Here is a 20,965-nt window from a genome sequence, read left to right on the forward strand (position 1 = left end):
CCACAGCCAAGCAAAGAGGTGAGAGGCCAAAGCCAAGAGGCGGGAGGTCAAAGCCAAGCCAAGAGGCAGGAGGATAAAATCAAGCCAAGAGGCAGGAGGCCACACAGCCAAGCCAGGAGGAGGTAGGATAAAGCCAAGCCAATAGACCAAAGCCAAGCCAAGAGACAGAAGGCCAAAGGCAAGCCACGATGCAATGAATCTTGAAGGATTCTTGTGCATGGAGCGATAGCACCCAAATTAGTATTCAGTGGCCAAGTGAAGAGGCAGGAGGCCAAAGCCAAGCCAAGATGCAGGAGGCCAAAGCCAAGCCAAGAGTCAGGATGCAAATGCCAAGCCAAGAGGCAGGAGGCTTAGCCATGAGGCAGGATAGAGTAGAGCCATTAGGCTGCTGGAGGGATAGCGAGATTTGTGGACCGCTGGTCTGTCAACTCAGACAATTATAATCTAGAGGACAGAGGCTAAATGTGCAAAAAAATAAATACATATAAACATTTAAATTTTGATAAAAGAAAAATTTATTAAAAAGTGGAAAAACGATTGTGTGGTTCTGATTCCTCATGTTGTGCGTTTTCTTCTCTCACGTGTAGAAACTTTTATGTGAGATTCTACAGCTCGGACTTGGAGCTGATTTTCTTTGGAAGGATCTCAGTCCAAAATATGAATTTTTTCTCTTTCAGTTTTGAAGACGATTTCTGCTTCAAATTGATCTCTAGGTAGCGCTCATCTGCGCTGTACTCCGGCCACGTTGTCAGACCGGGACTATTGGGGTTCCTGCAGTACACAATGTGACATCATTATTATTGAGCAGAATAATAGGTGACATCAGCGCAGCGAATGTGCGGTCATTCTTGTATAGGACATGGTCTTACCCAGTACGAGCAAAGTTTGCCCAGTATTTCATTGTGGTTCTGGCCAGGCGTTTCTCTTCCTCGGTCGCATGTCCTGAGAGAGAAAACAGCATCAGTGAGTGAGGCCGGGTCCATGAGGGGATAAAGGCTTCATCCACACACTGGCCCCGAAAAGATGATAGTGGGTCCAGCAGGGATACATCTGATAGTGGAGTTGACTTGATGGACGCTGTGGCATTGTTCCACCATAGGGCCATACCATTTTTGCAGAGGTCACTGTCTAGTAAAGCTGCTGTGATTCCTTATCTAGTGGAATAAACCATATGCAGAAACCCATCTGATTATTGGGGGCTTATGGAAACAATCGTGCATTTTTGGCACTTTTCCTCGCGTATACACTGTATTTAGGGCAGAAATGCAAAGTACGTATTTTCATTGACTCACCAGAGAAGAAGACTCCATCTCTCAGGAAGGCTCCTCCGGACACAAAAAACAGCTCGTCGCCATGATCGGCCTTCACAAAGTCTGGTCTCACGCGTTGTAGTAAGCTTGGCGGGTGCTGGAACTCATAGAAATACACAGGGAGCCCCATATCTATGGAGAAATAAGACCAAGAGTCGTTTGTCCGCTTCATGATATTGTACAGTCTGTGATGTTAGTAAAGATAATGCTCATCCACCCGCTGCTGCTGATGTTCCTGAGATTGGGGACAGTCATCTCCTGGGCAATTTGAAGGTTTCGAGGCACTGAGCAAAACGGGAGGTATCTGTGGGTGTCCTCAGCCAGCACGGCCGCCGGTACTGCATGTTTAGTGCACCCCTACCTGGTATTAAATTATATGGACACCTTTGGGGTCAATTTAATTTTTTCTTATCTACATAAATGTATTTGATGGCTGCAAAATGAGTTAACTGAGGATTCAACAGTGAGTTATTTCTGAGAGCAGCTCAAAAATACCGAGATAAAAGTTATAAATTCTCTCGTCAGAAAGAGCTCACTTATGGATTAAGGGAAAAAAAACTTAAAGTGTCCATATCTTTTAAAAAGTGACACAAATAGTAATTTAATTTTGCTGGTTGACTGACGTCACCTTCGTCTGAAGTCACACAGCATAGTCAAACAAGAGGAGGCGGCACAGGGTGGGGAGTAGAGCTGGAGTGACAGAGGCTTCAGATCTACAAATAGCTTTTCATCCTCATTTGCATGTCAATTAAAGCCCTGATTTCTCAGTAATGGAGGAATGGACGGGGCATGTATTGCTGGACTTGTCTTGGGGAGCTAGATGTGCATATAGACTGGTGGAAGAAATCCTGCTGACAGATTCCCTTTAACAACATTAGCAATCTATTAAAACTACAAGTCCCAGCATGTACCAACAGCAAATAGGCTACAATGTGACCGGCTTGTACCTCGATGGTATTTTGCAATTTTTCGAGCCGGCATAACGAACAATATATCGGCACACAAATCCTGGAAGATGTTGCGAATCTCCACTGGGTCAGTAGTGTCACCAATATACTCGTCCATGATGTGAGGAACGGCTTCTGGGCTCAGAGCCTAAAAAATTTACAGTAAATATACAAAAAAATACAAAGAATTTTTCATAGAAAACTAATTGGATAATGAAAACATAAATGCAAAGTGTTCATCTTATCTCACCAGTAAAGGAAGATTTTGGAGCTTCATCACCACAGACTCCCGCGTCATCCCGGCTGTTACGTCCATTAGTTCTAATAGCTAAATACAAAGATATATTGTGCATCATAACATAGAAATCACTGTCAAAACGCCACCATCTGATACATTTTCATGAATGTTCCTGTTTTATTACTCCGCACAGTATTTCATTCACTGGAGCAGAGGTTTGTGCTCCGGAGCTTTCACTCCTACTGTTACTTAAGGCAGGAAGCTGCAGCCATTGTCACCCGAAATGATCGGCATGGAAAGTGGTCACCCACCGACGTACCACCATAATACACAGACTCTGTCTCATACTTCCCAACTCTCCTGTAAATCCTGGAAGAGCTGACAAATCTCCAGGTAGCTGCAAAAACCTACAGAAAGGCAACAAATCTTGAAGGTTGTGCATGGTGCTGAAATGCTCCAATGTGGAGTGATAATGTAGCACCCCGAGGGCTCGGCTGCTACAGGGGTATTGCACCTCAAACCAGAGGTGTGATATTCCACTCCCAGGTAAGGATGGAGTGTGGACCAGGACTCGTTTACCTGCATGCACCACACACACCCCATTTCCGAGGGACAGGTCAACGGTGCTCCCACTAGACAGAAGTGCAGGCACGACAGCATCTGTCCCTGCCTGGAGTGGGGAGGGGGGTGGAATACCCAGTGGTGTAGGAGCAGATAGGGATGGGTCTCTGGGCATAGGTAGGAGCCCATTGGTTGCTAGTCACCTGGGCTCACACATAGAGGGAGGTATATAAGGTGGGCACCATCTTAGGACAGTGTTCAGTTCAGTCAGGAGTTCAGCCAAAGAGGGCTGGCAGGGAGCTGTGGCTCAGTCTGGGCCCAGCTCCAGAGGCAATCAATGGATATGAATAGCGGTACCAGAGCGCCAATAACAGGGCAAAAATATTAAAAGGACTAATTTATTAATACACACACACAACGCGTTTCGGTGGACACAGCCACCTTCATCAGGTGTGACAAGCAGCAAACAATTGATCCTTATATATCACTACCCTGGTTTTCCAAGCTGCGCTGCTTTAACCCCTCCGGAATGCTGCCGGGGGTGTTGGTGAAGCTGGGCGTCTATCTCGGCATTACATGCCACTAACCTGACCACGTGATATACCATCAAGAGATCAGGATCTGTGAACGCCGCTGGAAATAGATGACAGCCACCAACAGAGCGGAGCTTGTGGAGCTTTACACTGGGGTTGTGCAGAGGTGCACAACTTCATAAGGTTAGTAGCCATTCCCACACCCCTCTACAATTGCAATACTGAGTCACCCATTGCGCCTTGTTCTCTCCTTTCTTTACAGCTCCAGAGGCAGGCCTGGAGTGGAGGCCAGAAACAGCAGAAAGAGAGAGAGGAGAAGGAACGGAAAGGAAAGTAAGAAAGGAACTGGAACAGAGGAGAAAGGAAGCAAGGAACACAGAGAAAGGCCCAGAGACGCGAGTAAAGAAGGAACCCCATATGCCCAGGAGATACAGGGTGAAGGGTTGGCAGAGCAGGGTACCGGAACCCAAATTGGTGGAGGCAACAGATTCCTCAGCCAAAGACCTGAGGTCGTCACCACATCTTGGTGCGACCCCCCACTACATCCACCTGGAAAGCATACCGCATAGGGTCAGGGAAACCGGAGATAGGTTTCGCCAACAGAAGGCCCGAGGGAGCTGGACAAAGTTGGGTCACTGGTGGGGACGGCCAGAGAAAGGAAAGGAAGGGAGCCCTGTGTCACGCTCTGGAATTGCCTGGGAGTTGGTCGAGCCCCTTGCCTGGTGGACGCAGCACGGCTTGGGCAGCCATCGCCTGCAGGATTGACACGAATAACAACTGTGAGTAAAGCATTGGAAACTGCAGCCCCACGTCTCTGTGTTTCATCGTCGTACCAGCACCATCAGTACTGGGACGCTCACACCATCACTCCCACCATCTTCTACACTAGCTGCCCTGTGGCAATACTTCTCCCGTGGGGAGTTATTCCATACTCGGCTGCGCAACCTACATCAGCCTCCGCGGTCTGCTGCGCAGCGGCAGTCCCCACTGACCGCAATCCACGGGTGGCATAGTCGGACACTTGTTACAACATTAAGACTGCCACTGAATTGACCACCCTGGGCACGGACCGGTTCGCCGCCACACGGAGACTACAACCCCCAGCATCTTACAGAAGGCCCGGCTCCGGGTATCCCCTGCACAGCACTGGCCCAGGGGGCGCGTCAATAACACCCAAACAAGTAATCAGGGTGCAGAAAACAGAGGCGTAAAGAAGCAGGAGTCCACAGCTAAGCCATGAGGCAGGAGGCCAAACAGCCAAGCCAAGAGGCAGGAGGCCACACAGCCAAGCCAAGAGGCAGGAGGCCACACAGCCAAGCCAAGAGGCAGGAGGCCACACAGCCAAGCCAAGAGGCAGGAGGCCACACAGCCAAGCCAAGAGACAGGAGGCCACACAGCCAAGCCAAGAGACAGGAGGCCACACAGCCAAGCCAAGAGGCAGGAGGCCACACAGCCAAGGCAAGAGGCCGCACAGCCAAGCCAAGAGGCAGGAAGTCACAGCCAAGCCAAGAAGCAGGAGGCCAAGGCCAAGCTACAAGGCAGGAGGCCAATGCCAAGCCAAGAAATGCACCAAACAAGCATCAAGCTGTGTAGAGAGCATATCCTGAAAAGGACATTGTAACATACCTGGCGGCGTTCTTGCATGGTGGTCCATCTCCCACTGTGCAAGAGCGCGCACTTGATCTCCAGTCCAGAATGTCTCTCTGGCTTCCCTCCATGCTGTCTGTTTGTGTCTGTTTCTGCTGCTTAAGGGCGGCGCCCGATCACTTCCTGCTTTTTGTACCTGCTGTGTGTCACACCCCTTGTGCGTCCTCAGCCTATTGCTGTCTGTCACCTGGTATATAGCTCAGCTGCTCCCATCTATCCCTGCCTGAGCATAGTGTTTCATTCAGTGTGTGCTTGCACTCTGAAGGTGCCAGGTCCCGTTCTTTGTCTCCTGCTTTGCGGTATCAGTTCCCGTGTCTGAACTGAGTCCTGTCTATTTCTCCTGCTTTGCGGTATCAGTTCCCGTGTCTGAACTGAGTCCTGTCTATGTCTCCTGCCTTGCGGTATCAGTTCCCGTGTCTGAGCTGAGTCCTGTCTATGTCTCCTGCCTTGCGGTATCAGTTCCCGTGTCTGAACTGAGTCCTGTCTATGTCTCCTGCCTTGTGGTATCAGTTCCCGTGTCTGAACTGAGTCCTGTCTATGTCTCCTGCCTTGCGGTATCAGTTCCCGTGTCTGAACTGAGTCCTTTCTGTGTTCTCTTGTCTGCCTATCCTGGAGGCTGTATTTCCAGGCCTGTCTGAACTCGCTCCTAGCCTGTTCCTCCCGCCTTCTAGGGGCCGATTACCTAGACCTGTTCCTGTATCTTGTCTGTCCTGTCTGAACACGCTCCTTGCCTGTTCGTCCCGCCCCTCTGGGGGCCGTATTCCCAGACCCGCTCCTGTATCCCGCTGCAGTGTCAGTCTCCCCCGTACACTCAGTTCCAGTCTGAACTCTTTCCTATCCTTTACCTGTTTTGCCTCTATGTCCGTTCCCTTCCTTTTTCTGCAGAGTCTGAACTCGTACCTAACTCCTGCTTGTTGTCTCTGTACTCCCATTTGTGAGTTTGTGGTCCACTCGCTACTTCACTGCAAGTATCCTGTGGGTATCTGGCTCTGCCTTTCTCTTCCTGTCTGTTCCGTGTGAACAGAGCCCTGTCCCACCTGCTCTGCCTTGCTTACCGCTCCGGCGGTTCTAGCCTGCTCTGACTCCTTTGCTCACCGCTCCGGCGGTTCTAGCCTGCTCTGACTCCTTTGCTCGCTGCTCCGGCAGCCTTGCTCCGCTCTGACCCTTTTGCTCGCTGCTCCGGCAGTCTCGCTCCGCTCTTATCCTTTTGCTCACTGCTCCGGCAGTCTTGCTTTACTCTTGCTCACTGCTCCGGCAGTCTCGCTCAGCTCTGACCCTCTTGCTCACCGCTCCAGGCGGCCTTGTCCTGCCTTGTTTTCGCTCACCTCTCTGGGCGGCCTCACTCTGCTGTGTTTGTCCGCCACATCTGTGGTTCTGTTCCTGAGTCCCAGTGTGTACTGGGTCCTATCCCGCCAGTGTCCCTACCTGCTAGTGCCTCCCTGTCTGCACTCTAGCTGTGCTTGCCTGTACCCCTCTGCCTGTATTGTTCCTGAGTCCCAGTGTGTACTGGGTCCTATCCCGCCTGTGTTCCTACGTGCTAGTGCCTCCCTGTCTGCACTCTAGCTGTGCTTGCCTGTACCCCCCTGCCTGCATACCCGCCTGCCTGCATACCAGTCGTGCCTGCCTATACCCACCAGTCTGTGTGCCAGCCTACCAGTCTGTTCCTGTATTCCCCTGTGTGGGTCAACAGCCGTGTCCGGGGTCTGTCCTGGAGTAGCACCTGGTCCCTCTGCTCGGTTCCTCCTTGGTGCACTGGCGTCGTATGCCGTCGTGCGACCCTGGTCGGATCGGGTGAATACCTAGTTACGCCCCTCCAGGCATTCACTCTCCGGCACGGTCCAGTGGAATCACTACAATCACACGCACACGCCGCTCAGCCCGGGCGTGTGCATTACAGACATTTTGGTGATATGCTCCCCAATCAAGAGTCACTCCCCATAGTGGGCAGGTATACTATCACCTACCTATGCCCAGTGTTCCCTACAGGGCCCTCTGGATCGCGAATGGGACCACAATTATCCATGACCACTTCCAGCAGGAAGTTGGTTTTACTACATTTTTTTCCTTGGTCTTCCAGTGTTCTCCATGATCACATCTGCAGCCGCCATTGTAGGGAGCGTTTCTATTAATGACCTACCACCTACCGTTAGAGATATCCATCCGAACTCCTGATTGGTCATTCCCAGGAGGAGCGGGACCCTGTTAGTTTCCTTGTTAGCAAACATTGTCACTGGTGGTTTCGGTAGGAAAGTGCCGTCCACACAGGCAGGAAGAAACAGCATGCCCTGCGGAGCCAAGCATGAGACAGAATATTATGATGGATCAGTGGGTATGTGCACCCAGATAAGCGACAAATAAATATTGATATGAAAGTAGAACAGAATATTGGGCACAGATGACAAAGATGTTTGACTTCCACCAAAGTAGGAATTTAGGAATAACCCCCCTCAGGTTTTTGCACTTTTGCTTTTTCCTCCTCGTCTTCCAAGAGCCGTAACTTTTTATTTTTCAATCAACATAGCCGTACGAGTTGTAGTTTTGAATGACACCATTCACTTAATCATATAAATAAAAAAGGAGAAAAAAAGTTTAAAATGTGGTGAAGAAAAAAAAAAATGTCATTGATTTTACGGCGCTCACTGTTCGGTAGAAACGACCTGATATCGTGATTCTCCAGGTCGGTAACATTACAGCGATACCAAACTTGTAGTGTTTTTTTCTGATAAGTAGTGAAAAAATTATGAACTTTGTAAAGAAAAAAAACCTTTGCTTTGTGCCGCAATTTTCTGAAAACAATAATTTTTTTCATCAATGGAGCCGTGTAAGGACTTGTGTTTTTTTGTGCATAGTGAGCTTTACTTTTATTGGTACATACAATCTTTTAATCACTTTTTATTGTATTTTTAAAGGAGGTGCAGCAATAAAAACCTGCAATAGGTGTTGTCATATTAAGAATTTCTCTCTCCCTCTGAAATCGCTCTTCCCTCCTCCACTATCTACCATTTGTCAGTGTAGAAGAGCTGACACTTTAAACAGTTGCTTCTATGTAAATAGCAGTACAGGCCAGAGGTGGCAAACTCATTACCATACGAATGGAGCTTGTAGTAGCAGAGGCCTGTGATAAATACACACCTGGGTGAGGAGGATGCAGCTCTTTGGTTTCAAAGGAGTGCTGCCTCACACCAAGACATCTCCATTTGCATATGTGTTCAATAACCAGTCTCGATGGCACCGACACGAAATATGGAATATCAGAAGTTCTATACTTCCGATAATAACGGGACACATATTTTTAGCGGCAGGGTCAGCTAAGGAACAATACGCATATTTTTTCGGATCTGTACTCCCTTCCCGTGAGCTATAATGCAAAAGTACAACAATAACAGACCGCAGCTATGCCATGTGTAGTCTCTAAAGAAAGGTAAATTCGTAATAAAAAATCTGGTATCACTTGCGAGCTTCTGCGATCAACCAGCGAGGAGTTAGGGGAGTGTGTGGGCAGGTCACCCCTTTGGCATAAAAGATCCAACTGAAGATGGATCCATACTCATGCTGGAAGTTACATTTTTATGTGTAAGTAGGGGTCACTTTTGCAGAATGGGCATTGGAGTGCTTCCCTCCAGCTAAACTGTATCGTCTCTGCGATCGGTCTAGTAAGTTTCTTCTATTAATCCCTTTTATTTTGTGTAACTGCATATGTATTGTATTATCTCCGTTTGTAAAACCTTTTGTATAGTTTTCATAAACACTGCCTCCCTTTTGGATTAGATATAAAATTTTATATTCCTGTTTCTTTTGTCCTATAATCTTTCCTCCCCCGAAGCCATATACGCTATCCAAAAGCAGGCGTCCAATCAGGCCTGTATTATATTTTAAAACTGATCGGTGGTGGCAGCGAATAATTGTAATTGGGCTATCGTGAAGCTGGCAGTGATCGGGCGGGGGCATCTACACATATTCCATGCATTGGAATCCGGAGGTGTGTACGCAATACTCTTGCCGATAGCTACTTAGTGAGTAATCAGGATTGTGCATGTGCTGAATCCCTGACAAACCTGACAAAGTGATGGTAGCAGTGGGATATTGTGTGGTCCTGCCAGTGTCATCCCTGCGTTCCTGACAGGTGTATATTTGTTTTAGTTTTTAATCAGGAAAAGGAATGAGGGGGGTGATTTGAATTTGTTGTTTTTTATAATATTTTTTTACTTTTTATTTTTACTTTACACCATCTTTTTTGATTCCCCTGAGGGTTTTGAACTTGTAAATGCTTGATCACTTGAACTATATATTGCAATGATTCAGTATTGTAGTATTTAGTGAAAATCTTGGTCTATGAAGCCTGGCCCGTTGCTGAGATTCCCAGGAGCATTAAGATGATGGTGATGGGGACCATCAGAAGACCCCATGGCTGTTATGGCAGTGCATCAACACCCCAAGATCATTTAGTAGGAATTGGGTCAATAAGCGCCCAGATCTTGAGACATAAATGCCACCGTCAGAGATTATCTGCTGCATTTAAGTGGTTAAACAGCAGTGGATGGAGCAGGCTCTGATTTGTTCTGTTAGATGAAGGTGCTGTCTGTACAACACAGCCGGCATTTGTCTGCTACTGAGCCACTCTATGCACTCGTACGACCACCAGGACTGACAATATACACTATAACGAATCTACATGGCCCGGATTACCTCCATAATGATCCTGGCGTAAAAATAGCTGAGGTTGGGAGCGCCTCTGACCCTAGCGCTCACCCCTTGTAAGACTTCCCATGCCTCCTCAATGCAGTCCCTACCAGCCTTACAGTTGCACTCGCAGTATTCTGCCCATCAGCTCCGTGCCCACTGGCATACAACCAACACTCCAAGGCCACTCATACATCTGACACTTTCATACACATTATTCCCGAACCTGGCTTCTATCACAAATGTGAAGAGGAGAGCCATGAAACCATTCCATAAGCATCAAATTCCGCTGACGATTCCCATTCAAGCGTGTCTTCTCCTACCTGGACATCGTCCACACAGTCCTATCATCTGTGGGTGCCAAGTGTTGCCTCACCAGACGATTGTTGGAACAGTCTCCTACTCCAGCCAACTCTCCACCTTCGCAACGTTCCAACGAACATCGCTCCAGATCTAAAAACTCTCATACTAAACCATGAAACAAAAAATGACTACCTTCTTGTTCACGACTACGCTTCTTAGATTTCTTCATGTTACTGCACCTTCAAAGCGGATTCTGGACTTACTAACCGACCAGTTTTACCTTCTGACTCTCTGACCAAAATAGAAGACTGCTCTAAACAAGCTATGTTATTTACCAATATATGGTTCCTTGCTCATTGTTATTCTGGTCTACTGATGCCATTGCTCCCCCTTCTCTCTGCCTCTCCTTCCCTTGCCTTTTTTCTTTTTCCTTGGTCCTCCATTCTGACTCTTTACGACCTTCCTTACCTCCCCTTACAGAGTTTGCCACCTTGTTCTACCTTATCTTATGTATTTCTAATAGCGAAAGAGGCAAGATATCCTGTGGCGCCCTGCTGTGCACTGGTGCCACAGAACCCAGAAGGGTGCATGGATGGACTTTTCCACAAGAGGCCCTTACACATTCACACACCTCCACCCTACCACCTCAGACCAGCAGAGGGAGCCCGTTAGGGATATATATATGAGGGGTGGAGCCAGGCAGCTGTTAGTTCAGTGAGTAGTCAGATAGAGAGAGTCTGAGAGCGTGCTGACGCTCAGAGAGCAGCGAAGAGGCAGCACTCTGGCTGCTGTGCTTAGGCGAGCCAAGGCCTACAGCACGTGTGAAAGCCTAGTGAGGGCCCTGAGTGTGGCCGAAGGCAAGAGGAGAAGATAGAAGTAGCAAGGGGGCAGAGGAGCATACCAGGCTCACCCCGAGATATATACCGGACACCGGGTCCGCACCTACGGGGTCCCTTAATTCCCAGTAGGAACCACCGGAACCCCTGGAGGACTACAGGTCCCAGGATTACCAAACGCTGACTACAGTACCAGGGCTAGGAGTCACGGAGGCCCCAGCGACCATGGAGAGTGATCTCCAGGAAAAGGCCCTACCACCAGGTCAGCAGGTGCAAGAGAGAGACAGTAACCAAGCTAGGCCTAGCTCCAGGCAGGCCAGAAGCTTAGCGAGTAAAGCCACGGATCAGGAGGCCCTATACCCACTCACTGGGGAGAGTCCAAAAGTGCGCCCTTCACCCGGAGTACCCTGTACCGTGCCTGCAGCATCACCAGTAAAGGTACTGAAGCTTACCCCCGTGTGAGTGTCCGTCTTTCCTCCGGGACCGTCCTGCCGTCTCTCCCCTGCACCACCATCCATTACATCCCACGCTGCCCTGAGGCCCGCTCCACCTGTGGGGAGCCATTCCATCACAAGCTGCCCTACCATCTGCCTCAGGGGACTGCTCCGCAGCGGCGGCCCCCTTTAGCCGCATTCCACAGGTGGCGTCACAAACTTTCCAAATTCCCTATAAATAATCCCCCTTTTTATTGACCGCCCTGGGTCACGGACTGGGCCAGCCATCGTGATATCCCCCATACCGGCATCCATAGGCCCAGCTGCCGAGTACCCCACGGCCCAGGGGGCGTGTCAATCCTATTGCCAAATCAGTTTGACATTTACAGGCCCTGACTGTGCCCCAACCAAATTTTTCTTATTAGTAAAACTATCTCGGTTATCATGCCACTAACCATTATATTGCACGATGTGCGAGGTATTAACTCCCCGCATAAATGTACAAAAGCGTTTTACCATTATAGAAGTCTACAGGCTGATGTAGTTTGCCTCCAAGAGACCCATTTTTCCCAAACCTCATACCCACGTTTCTTGACCTCCTCTTACCCACTCTCCTATACAGCTAACGCCTCTAACAAAATAAAGGTGTAGCCATTTGTTTAAAAAGTCAGCCACTTTCATCTATAAATTGCAGGTTACTAACAAAGATGGCCGTTATACTGTAGTCATAGGATCAATCTTAAACAAGACAATCACAATTGTATTATAGTATGCCCAAATAGACATCAATCACTTTTCCATTTTCCATTAATCTACTTAACCTTGTAGCATATAGTGCAAAAGGAGAGAATAAATGGTTATTATGTGTAAAAATTAATTTCATTCTCAACCCAGAAGTAAAGGACCCGTAGTAGAGTGGTAGTGCTGTGGACTAACGAAGTAAACAAAAATAGAAAACAAGAGGAACAAACTTCGCACCAAAGTCCAAAGGATCGATTAAAAGTTATATTTTATTAATGATTATAAGAAAAAAATGCTGAATAACAGACACAGGGGTGACAAAAAACATGATGGTAGAGGGGCACCAAAAGAACAGTGTGGTAAGTAGTAATGATCAACCAACAATATGTAAGTATTTATTAGGTGCTACATATATCTATGTCTTGGCTGCTATCTTGGCGTTCCTTGTGTTATATGTCATTTATGATAGGATTACTATTTGATGTTGTATTTTTTATTGTTGGTTGATCATTACTACTTACCACACTCTTTTTTTGGTGCCCCTCTACTGTTTTGTTTTAGTCACCCCTGTGTCTGTTATTCAGTATTTTTTTCTTATAATCATTAATGAAATATAACTTTTAATCAATCCTTTGGACTTTGGTACAAAGTTTGTTCCTCTTGTCTTTTAACCTTGTACCAGAATACACACAAAGCACCACAATACTTTGCAGAAACTCCAATAGTACACTTAACCTAAAACTAAACATGTCGTCTAATCCCGAATCAGATCCCTCTCTAGCACCTCTTCCTTATGATTCTGCTACCATCTGTAAACAATTATCTCTTCACCAATGGGTAGATGCTTGGAGAGAAGTGACCCCAACAGTTAGAGATTATTTCCCTCCGCACCACTCTGAATTTACAAATATTAATCACATATTTGTTCCCCCAACTTCGCTACCCAACATCTCTTCCCTTTCTATTCAAACCACTCCTTGGTCAGACCATTCTCCTATCCAACTAATCGCCTTGGTCTTTCAACTGGACTTTCAATGACCCTTTGTCAGGGGGGAGACACTGGGGGGACCACGCAATATCTCACCGTGCCGTCACGCTGTCAGTATTTCATCCGGAATCACAAGCACGTGATCCAGACTACTCGCTGCGTAGGTATCGGTGAGCGACCAGTGAGAGTATGGCGTCACACCTCTGGATTCCAAAATATGGAATCCGTGTTTACGCCTTCTGTATGGTCACTGTCAGCTTCACGATATTATTCTCTGCCACCACCGGCCGAGTTTAAAATATAATACAGGCCTGGCCGGACGCCTGCGTTTTGGTAGCGTATATGGCTTTGGGGAAGGGAATGATTACAGAACAAAAGAAACAACTATTAAATTTTATATTTAATCCAAAAGGGAGGCAGTGTTTAAGAAAAATATATACAAGCATGTTACAAAGGAGACATTAAAATTACGTAAGCAGTTACATAAAATAAATAGGATAAAAGAAGAATAACTTACACTATAAAGACCGCTGCGAGGATTCAATATAGGTGGAGGGGAGACACTCCGTTTACTGTTATCGAACAGGGTCCTCCGCTATGATAGACATATACTCCCGGGCAAAGAACACATCTTCAGCCTCAACAAACTTTTATGCTGAAGGGAGAGACCCCCCTGTGATAACATCACAGGGGCTGGGCTCCACCCTTCAGATTTGTATTAAAAACCTGTTTTTTGGGATAACTCATCAGGCGTTGATCCCAGAAGCCCAAAAGTGATATCATATTTTCTATTATGATTTTACTTTCATGTAGAGACCACAGATCACATAGCTGCAGTCTACTATTCTTGTGTTTTTGCGCCACAGCTCCCTGATTTTGCTTACAGCAGTGGAAAACTACATATACATTCCTGGTCTGATTTGGTCATTAAACATATGGGTCCCATTACTGTCGGACATATGGAACTCACAATATTTCATATTTCTTATCGGCATCGACCTGGCTATGGCTGGTGGCCGGAAATTGTTTGTGAGTGCCTTTGAACTTAACGAACCATTTCCTCCAAACTCTGGCCTGGGAGAAGGTGTCAATCTATCTCAGGTCTGTGTTAATAGGAAATACATTTCCATTTTAATTAGCTTGTACAGTTCTTGGCTGGCATTGCTTGTGTAAGGCCTCCCTCACGACTGTGTTAATTGTCGCTTTTGTGCTGAACAGAAGGGGAATAAGGGAGGGGGGTGAACATCTATGTCAGGCAAATATGGACGAACATTTTCCTGACATTAATATTTCCCTGACATCCTCTACTCTCCTACCCAGAAATCTTTCAGAGATTGGGCAATCAGTTAACTGAATACTTCTCCTTGAAACAAAGTGCGACTTCACCAATATCCCTTTGTGAGGCACATACAGCAGTCCTGAGAAGAAAGATGCCCATAAGAAAAAAGACCAGTTAGCCAGGATTGCAGATCTGGAAAGTAAGGTGATACCTCTAGAGTCTCAGTTGTAAAACTCCCCATCCCCCTTAACTTACCGAGACCTGGCCCACACTCCGAACTACATCTGCTTCTCCCCATAATGTCCCACTCATCTAATATGGGATAACCTAAAATATAACTCTACTCTTATTTCTCCTTTTCTCCCATTAGCATCCTTGTGGGGTAACACTCAATTTCCCCCAGGATGCAATTCCTCTCTTGCATTCTGTACGTGGATTGCAGCCGGTGTCAACAAGCTCCACCACTAATTTAAAGACAACCTGTTATCACATATCAAACTAAAGGCATGGCCATAATGGCACTGGTATACTGATTTAATACATACCTTCAGTCACTAAATCTGTGCTTGGTTTTCATGAAATCATTAGAAGTTTTGTTCCCCATGCATCTGGGCGGACCTGTGGGGCAGGATTGTGGGTAGGGTCTTCAGCTCTGCTATGGCTCCTCCGCTGCCAATCTTCTTCCTTATTTAAATTCCGTGCCGGCGCCGTCCTAGCTGCAGGCGGCACTTGCACGGATTGACCTCTGGCAGTCTTTGGTAAGAACTAGCCGTGGGTGGCACTTGCGCAGATTGATCTTGCAATAGGCTTCAATAAAATGGTGCTGTAATGGCGCATGCACAGATTGATCATCTGGCATTCTTTGGTAAGATAGCGCTGGTAGCTGCGAAGCTCAGATTGAGACAATCTTAAGAGAAATCCCTAGGAGGCCTTGCTAAATTTGGGTTACAGTAATCGTACCCCCTTTGCTCTACCACTCCTACGCATACAGGCTTCACCAGTCTCCGATTCTCCTTAACAAACTCTCCCCTCTTCTGCTAGCTGAGACTCCTTTACCTCTTGGGCATACTTCCCTTTAACCCTTCCTTTACCTCTCACCCTCTCACCTTTATTTCCCCTCTTCTTCTCCTTTCTTTAGCCATCACCCCCAACACCTTTCTCTTGTATTGTTTTTTTCCTATAATCAAAAGTTTATACTTTTTTTTTATTTTATAAAGTTGTTTTTTTTGTTTGTTCCAAAACTTTCAAAAAATATTTACAGTTAAAAAAAGAAACTCAAACAACAAAAAGGAGGAAAATATTAGCAGGAAAAGAGATGGAAAACTAAAACAAATGTAGAAATTCATGTAATTTGGATATTAAACATTGTCCATGTAGTTCCCCCGGGCGGCGATACTGTTGTAGTGAAACACAACACCTACCATTTTTTTGGTAATAGTGTACATTTCTTCCTCTGATTTCTTCAGAAGACAGTCTTTTATGGAGGTGAGATCACAGCCCGAGAACTCCGATATTTTCTGCAGAGAAAAATGGTCTGATACTCAGATATCGCATACAGACATTTCAGGAGTGGGTATTTTTTTCTCATTTTATTTTTATCTTTGTTTTCTTGTTTTTTTTTTTTGGTGTGGTGAGGTTATAATTACATTTTGGAAGGGGATGAGCTCTTCAGATGTTCTGGCCACCATGCTGGTCATAGCTACGGTTCCGCTCTGTGCGATGGCGCGGTGGAACAGACCTTTTGCTAAAGGAGACGCCACCTAGAACAGGAGACAATCCAGGTTATTGTGGTCTTTATGCCATGGATTCAACTCATTTATTGCTCTCTTTTTCTGATTTTTTTTGCACAGTTTTTGGACACTGACCTGTAATTTATTAACTACATGAAACAAAAAATGCTCTGTATGCATTTTCTCATGCATTTGTAAGAATTGAGAAGATCATCACTTTAAGAAGTCAATGAGCAGACATAGAAGATTTTTCCCAGGGATGATAAGTTCACAATTACTGGACAGAACTTACAAGAGCGGAAACGCTGATGCCACCAGCAGATTCACCGAATATAGTGACAGATGAGGGATCACCCCCAAAATCTGCAATATTTTCCTGTATCCATTGGAGGGCGGCAACTTGGTCCAGAAACCCATAATTACCAGGTAATCTGTTGTCTCCAGTACTGAAAAAAAAATAGAATAAGTATTGTTTATGTAGATTTATTTGAAGTATTCTTTATGGGACAGATATAATAAAAAATAGAGCCTAAAAGCAATGAGTTACATCTGTATTATACTCCAGAGTTGCTGTGAAGAATATTCAAGATAATCCCATGTCAATCATTGTGCACTGTTTGGCAGGGATTATAGAGGTCTACAAATACAAATCTGAAACTGGATACTCTTGCAAGGGAGGGGGCCAAGAGGCAGGGAGTGACATACCTCTCAGCCTCTGTGAAGTGGCACAGGACGACCCCTCCCCAAGGCCATGCGGTCCTTTGTGTAAGATACTATAATTCAACATTGAGTTATGGTAATATGATACATCCCAGTGATAAACCAACTAGAATTTAGGAAACCCAAGAGAATGGGGAATGTCACCCCAGCTTTCATCACAGTTCAGTGCGTAGGGAAAGTGAGATACCCAGCACAGCCTTGCGGGGACCCTAGGGCCCCGGTGCTTGGTATTCATGCATAGCAGGGGCCTGGCTGGGTCCGATGACACCAGAACCGGCTTTCTAGGACCATCCATTAAGGACGTATTGCCCATTGCAGTTTTTGGGAGTTTTAGCTGAGGAAGACCAGGGATGGAGACTTAGGCTCAACCAGGCAGTAGTAGGAGTGACCCAGAGAGGTTAAGAGTCCCTGCAGCTAGAGCCCAGTGTCTTTTTCCTGGGGAGGTTGTGAGGTCACATGGTGTGGAAGAAGTCTGGCAACAAAGAGAGGGCCCACAAGAGTCCCATGTGGCAGCTTTTCCCCTGAAAGCCAGGTCACCTATCTGACCGGTAACTGACTTTTAATAACTGCTTTATATCTTTCAGACCCCTATTATTGTGTTTGCAACTCTGACCACTGTGTATGTATGGAAACCAAAAACAGTTGGAGTGCCAATGGTGAAGAACCTGAGGTTTGGGGGGGGGGGGGGGGGGGGGAAGATGTTGTGACCACTCACCTGGTCCTGTTGTGCAAAGGAGCCCCGCACAACAAGGAAAAACGCTTCCAGGTGGGAGTCTGTATGATGACCGCAGCTTAGCAGGGACTGCTGTAGGGAGTTTCTCCCTGCTTCAGCGGTCACATGAAAGGGACCGTGAGGCCGAAGTGGGCGTTCCACAATGACATCACGGCAGGTCTTGTGGTAAGCTTGTTGCAAACAGAGCAGCATCAAGAAAGGAAGAATTGTGCGGCGTTAGGGAAGCGCTAGAACAACTAGACAGGGAGGGGATTAAGGTTATAACACACAAACCTTTTATTGTTTAATACGCTCTCCAACGCCACAATGCGTTTCTTTAGCAGAAGCTATCTTCCTCAGGTAGATGGACCTGAGGAAGATAGCTTCTGCTATCGAAATGCATCGTGGCGTTAGAGAGCGTATTAAGCAATAAAAGGTTTGTGTGTTATAACTAGTGTTGAGTAGTGTTGAGCCACCCCCGTAGTGTTCGAGTTCGGTTCGGTTCGTCGAACACCCGTGTGTTCGCCGAACTGTTCGTCGAACTGTTCGTCGAACACCTTCGAACACCGTTAAAACCAATGGCAGGCAAACAAAAACACATAGAAACACATAGAAAACACCTTCAAAGGTGTCCAAAAGCTGACAAACTGCTCAGAAGACACAACTAACACATGGAAAAGTGACAAGTACATATAGTCATGCGAAAAGAAAAGAGGTGGAGGAGTAAAAGGAGGGGGAGACACAGATATAGGCATGTCATGCCCTTCTAAAATCCAAAAAGTGAGAAGCCGACACGTTCAGTCCGCTCCTGCCCGTGCCACCTCCGCGTCGCCGGGTTTGTGCCAGAGCCGCGGTGAACCCTGACGGCCAGCCCCCCTCTCCCAATACTGGTGCCTGTCCGCTGGTGGGTCGAGCGAGCCCCCCTGTGGTGGAGGCAGCTCTAAGCTTTTTAATTTAAATTGTCTCTCTAATTTGAATGAATACACTTTAAATCCATTTACAAGGATCTATTGGAGGGCAAGTCTCATGCCAGCAGCCGCGTAATTCCAGCTCCAGTAGCGTCCACTAAAGCTGCTGCAGTTAAAAAGCTTTTATAAGGATCGAGCTCGACTGTCCACCGCAAGGCATCCTACTGCCAGTCCCAGCCCCTATGCCTTGGGGTGCCTCCTGATGCTCTTCACTGAGTATCCCGTGGTCCCGAAGCATTTCCTTTGAAAAAATTAAGTGTCCAAACTACAGGTGGTGTAGCTTGCTTAACAGCCGGGATAATCCGCTGACTAGCAGACACTGCTACTAGGCACAAAGTATTTCCTGGGCTAGATGCAGTTAAAAATTTGTAATTAGATACTCTCGTTGGATGCTGAGAAAACATTCCATAGAGTCTCCTGGCACGCCATATATGATTCTCTTAAAAAGCTTGGGGTAGGGGTCTAGGGGACCCTTTTATAGCCAAAATCACGGCCCTGTATCGCAATACGTCACCTAGGCTGAAGATAAATGGAACTGTAGCACCCTGAGGGCTCGGTTGCTACAGAGGTATTGCACCTAACCCAGAGGTGTGATATCTCACTCTCAGGTAAGGATGTAGTGTGGATCAGGACCCGACACCTGCATGCATTACACCACATTGCCGTGGGGCAGGGCGACCAATATGCCCCTGAGATGGGCACGACAGTCCCTGTCCCTGGCTGGAGTGGGGGGAGGGAACACTGAGGAAGGGGAACCCTGTAGTGCAGGAGCAGGCAGGAAGCAGTTCCTGGGTGCATTGAGAAGGGAGTATAAAAGGTGGGCACCATCTTAGTTCAGTGCAGAGAAGTCTGAGCAGAAGTGGCAGGGAGCAGGGGCTCTGCATGAGCTCTGCTCCGGAGGCGGGCCTAGTAACAGAGGCCCAGGCCTGGAAGAGGGAGAAGGAAGGAAGAGGAGCGGAGAAGGCTCCAGGAACGAGGAATGAAGGGATCCCAGGGGTGCGGATGGGCGAGTCGCCACCGCACGCCCGAATCCACCTGCGTGGAGGGGTCAGGCCAAAGGGGGAGACCGGTCCCCGAAACTAGTGGAGGCAGGAAACGACCCTCAGCTAGAAACAGGAGGCTGTGACATTTTATGTGGCGCAGCCCCTCGCTACACCCGCTAGGAAGGCACCACATAGGGTCAGGGAAACTGGCGCCAAGTTTACCAAGAGGAGGCCCGAGGCAGCCAGACAGAAGGGTTGGTAAGAAAGGCCAGACAAAGGACACACAAAGGGGGTCCTGTGAAGCGCTCCAAAGTTATCTGGGAGTTGTCTGAGCCCCTCACCTGGTGAGCACAGTACGACGTGGGCAGCCGTTACCTGCAGACGTGTCTGGATAATAAGAACTGTGAGTAAAGACCCTGGACTGCATCACTGACTCCTTGTCGTTACTGCTGCTGCCCTGCACCATCACCCCCATCCTCCGCATACACTGCCCTGAGGCTATACTCCTCCCGTGGGGAGTTATGCTACGCTCTGCTGCACCCACAACACCAGCCTCAGCGGTCTGCCCTGGAGCGGCGGTTCACTCTGACCGCAATCCACGGGTGGCGTAGTCGGACATTTAAACATCAAAACCACATAAATAGTTCCGCCACTGGTTTGACCGCCCTGAGCCACGGAACCGGGTCGCCGCCACGGAGACTACAACCACCAGCATCCACCAAAAAGGGTCCGGCTCCGGGTGTCCCAAGGCCCAGGGGGCGCGTCAGAACATTTTCATCACCTTTCACAATCACCAATGGGACAAGGCAGGGATGTTCTCTGTCCCCTCTCTTATACATCCTAGTGACGGAGCACCTGCTCTCATCAATTCGCCATAACCCCAATATTAGGTGGATTGAGGTGGGAGGCACCGAGTACAAGTGCTCTCTATTTGCTGATGATGTCCTAGTATATATCACTCAATCACATATATCCATCCATGCTGTTATGGCTGAAATAGATCACTTTGTTACATGGTCAAATTTTAAAATCAATGCAGCGAAGTCTGAGGCCCTCGATGTCTCCCTCCCCAAATCCATATAGGATTCCATCCAGTCCAACTTTCCCTTTGCCTGGCCCTCACAGGGTATCAAATACTTAGGAATTCCTATTCATAGAGACCTCTCCCATCTATGTTATCTTAATTTTGGGCCCTTTATTGAACAACTCCATACAGACCACGGTTGGCAAGTTAGAACTGTAAGATTCACTACGTGAACCACTGGTGTTTTGTGGAAAAGCACATGTACACTGTGTTCCAAATTATTATGCAAAAAGTGTTTAGGAGTGATAAGGGAAGAATTTGTTTGTTTGTC

The 20,965-nt window shown here is 47.3% G+C and overlaps 1 pseudogene; it reads right to left on the reverse strand.

Annotated features, from left to right (window-relative positions):
* Positions 1–497: 497 nt before the first annotated feature.
* LOC141175776 (fatty acyl-CoA hydrolase precursor, medium chain-like) overlaps positions 498–20,965 on the reverse strand; it is a 111,345-nt pseudogene continuing 90,877 nt past the window's right edge.

Source organism: Phyllobates terribilis, unplaced genomic scaffold (genome assembly GCF_046119375.1).
Source record: "Phyllobates terribilis strain yellow unplaced genomic scaffold, ASM4611937v1 Scaffold_14__1_contigs__length_39327217, whole genome shotgun sequence".
Taxonomy (NCBI): Eukaryota; Metazoa; Chordata; class Amphibia; order Anura; family Dendrobatidae; genus Phyllobates; species Phyllobates terribilis.